Source organism: Otolemur garnettii, unplaced genomic scaffold, assembly GCF_000181295.1.
Source record: "Otolemur garnettii isolate 467f Iridium unplaced genomic scaffold, OtoGar3 scaffold00187, whole genome shotgun sequence".
NCBI classification, from domain to species: Eukaryota; Metazoa; Chordata; class Mammalia; order Primates; family Galagidae; genus Otolemur; species Otolemur garnettii.
The window spans coordinates 1525849-1529440 of record NW_003852582.1 but is presented as its reverse complement, the minus strand read 5'-3'; the positions used below and the strand labels follow the sequence as shown (position 1 = coordinate 1529440).

At 33.6% G+C, this 3592-nt stretch overlaps 1 protein-coding gene across 1 annotated transcript in view; it reads left to right on the top strand.

Moving 5' to 3' along the window:
- Positions 1-3592, top strand: part of TLK1 (tousled like kinase 1) — a 149358-nt gene that overhangs the window by 62867 nt on the left and 82899 nt on the right. The gene's annotated exons all lie outside the window — the stretch shown is intronic.

Below are 3592 nucleotides of genomic sequence, written 5' to 3'. Positions count from 1 at the left end.
TTTTTTTTTGCTAATAAAGTTCTAAATAAAGATCATAATACATTAAAGTTTTGACTCAGGCAGATATAGATTATGAATTTCAGGTCAGGCCAGCTCAAAATCATCCTTGAGTTAGGATATACTTATATAAATGTAAATAATATATTACAGGGGTCCTCAAACTTTTTAAACACGAGGCCAGTTCATTGTCCCTCAGACCATTGGAGGGCTGGACTGCAGGCCCTGGAACGAGTCAGCTGCTAAGCAGGACAGGCAGCAGTGGCAAAAACACCCGGCGGGCCAGATAAATGTCCTAGGCAGGCTGCATGTGGCCTGCGGGCTGTAGTTTGAGGACGCCTGGTATATCATATAAAGCAGCAAGGTAATTTTCACCTAGAAATCAGTTTTATTACAGTACATTCTAACCTAATTTTTATACTGAAAACTTGGAAAGAACAATATCTTGTACATTTGACATTCTTGAAAATAACATCTATTTCACATTACTCTTTTTGTAAGGATCCAGATTTTTTATTTTTTGCAGTTTTTGGCTGGGGCTGGGTTTGAACCTGCCACCTCCAGCATATGGGGCCAGCACCATACTCGTTTGAGCCATAGGAGCCAGATTTTCCATTCTAGTTCAGTGATGTTTTGATATATGCCAATTAAGTAGTAACTTTGAATTTGATACCTGAGTATGAATCATTAGAAGAGCCAGTGTGTTGTAATTTTTTAAACCAATCTTTGGCTGCATGAATCTGTCAGAAAAAATTCACTTTGAAAAGCTGGAAGGTTGATTATTTTTTAAGAATATTGTTTAATAATATTAGAGTAATATTTCTTTTTTATTTTCTCATTTAACAGAAAAATTAAAAATATCTGTTGATTAATTATAGTAATTTTATTAGAGATAATGATATTTGACTCTTGTTTTCTACTCACCTCAGTCAGGCCTGATGAACTCTAGCTAAAGTAGACTGCAGAATAAACTTTAATATCCATCATTTCATTTTTTATTAATGTTATAATGGTACCTTTGCATATGCTGTCAAGATTTTCTGTAACACATTTCTGCTGATAATTTTAAATGTCTCTTTAGTTTGAGGCTTGTAGAAGTGGTTATCTGTTTTCATGCAATAATCCATATTGATTTTTGTCCTTTGTTCAGTGACTGCATTAAGATTCTTGTTTTCTTATACTGTATTTGGTCTTATTTGCATTGAAGAAAGACATATTTTTAATAAGATAAACCAAGAAGCCACATTATTAAATATAAAAAGTATGTTTAATGTTGACTGACCTGAGTTCCAAAGAAAGTTGGGAGCAATGGTTAATTTATCACCCTGTCACCTCTTAAGTCTTTTAATTTGTCTTTGCGATTTTTGAACAGACTTTCAACTGCTAGAAAATAACTGTGTAAATTGACACTAATATCTTGGAATATTTAAATGTCAGAATAGTTATTCAGATTTTGGTATGATTACAAGTCTAACCTTTACCCAGTTAATTTGATTTAAGGAGTACTAGTCTCTAAATTTTCCTAACTAATATTCCATTGTATGTTCTATGGCCTTTTATAATTATTCTTTCCATCTTTACTTTAGAGCCAAATACTATTATTTTGTTTTCCATGTTAGTCCTTTCTTGTTGTGATCTATTTATAGTGTGATAGTTGAGAAAAAAATAAGAAAAAAAGAAATGACAGCATTATTAGCAAGAGCAGTAATAAACTTGAATATGTTCTATACAAAATGTTTGATATGTGGAAATCATATACCTTATGCAAATACATAAGTGGCCTGGTTAATGTCCTTTGGACTTGCTCAAGGAAGTCATTGTCATTATCAGTAGTTTTTCAAACCTTTTTCAAATCACCATGCTATTTCTTCAAAGGGAATCGCCTAGAATTCCAATATTAAAATAAGAGATGCTCTGGTTGCAGAGACAGGTAGAGGTGGTATTTGATGTGTTTCTGGTAGGGTAATGTCTCCTCTTCGCCACCCACTTTTTCCTTTTCTTCCCCTTCCTCTTTAATAACTCTGGGCACAACCTACTCTCCCATAACATATTGGAACATCCTGGAATATAGTTTGAAGATTGCAAATGTTATTCTGAACTTTTTGTCAGTGATGAGCCATCTTTGAGAGTAATTATTTGTTGAGTTTCTGCCTGGCCACTTCTCCCCATCCCCCTGACCCAGGTTTTAAATTTCTAAACAGGTTTGTATACAAATGAGTGACTCAGGAGATTTGGCAGCAGTAGGCTTTGTTAAAGGTTTTTGTTTGGTTAAATATAGAAGTTATTCAGATTATTTAAATTCAAAACTAAAAAACTCTTCAGTGCACATTTGCTGGAGGGCAGACTGCAGGTTTCTGTGACTTGTAGTCTAGAATGTAGTTGAGTGGGACCTTAAAGAGAAAAAGTCACCTATTTTGCAAGCCCTGCAAATTATTTATAAGCTGTTAGAGCAGAAGCTCTTAATCACTTAACGTGACCCATGGTTGAAGTTCTGAAACAAGAAGCACATGGATATTGGGAGTGGTAGTCATTCAGATAAGAGAATGGATTGGGTGCTTACTGACATTTATTGACATTGATTACCCTCTATATTGCAGAAAGTGTCATGAGTATGTTTCTGGTATGTTTCTCATTTAATCCCCACAGTTCTCTTGTATCTATATTATCATGTTTTACATGGGCAAGAAAATGAATATTTTTGTAAAATGACATGCCAAGGATATGTAAATAATGGTCCCAGTGTTTTGTTCTTGGTTTTGTCTGATCCTTCAGACATCCGTGGTACTTGGTTTTTAGGAAATAGTGGTTCATTTTTGCTGACAGAATAACCCTAAGTATGTCCATATAGTCTTATGAAATGAGAATGAAGTTTAAAGTCAGCACCAGGTGGTAATATTAGGACATGGATAAAAAAATTAACATTCATGGTAAAGGAGAAAAGGTATGCATATAATGAAAACATTAACTTTATAGGTATTTAAAGAAATCTAGTATTCCCATTGTCATCTTTGTTCAGATTTTCAGTTTTGTATTATCTATTTCAAACTTTGTACCCACACATTATAGTCTTAAGATTAATTTTAGTCCTATCAGCCTCTTTATCTTCTTCAAATTCTTCTTGGTTTAAAGGAGATAGACCTGTTGCCTTTTCTTCTTTGTTGTATTTATAATGCATTGGTTTGTTTTTTTGTTGAAATGACATTTTCCTTAAAGAGCAGTCACACATCCCCATATGGAGAAATTTTACTTCAAAGGAAAATATCTTTAAAAACAAAACAAAGCCAAAAAATCCTCAGATATCCCAAAGTGTGTATATCCAGTGAAGTATTTAATGAATGTTCTCTCTAATAAGTTTTGGGAATTTGTACATGTATTGTATCTTCTCACTCCATACCTCTCTTGAAGATAGCCAATACATGTTAGCATTTTAGTGGTTCTAAGAAGTCTAACTTTGTTTGCCTCAGCTGAACTTTCCTAATTACAATCCCCATTTAAAATGTAGTCTTCCCAACCTATCTTTGAGCCAGTGTTCCTTGGAATTTACTTTAGAAAATATTATTGGACCATTTGGTACATTACACTTTGGTTTTCTTTT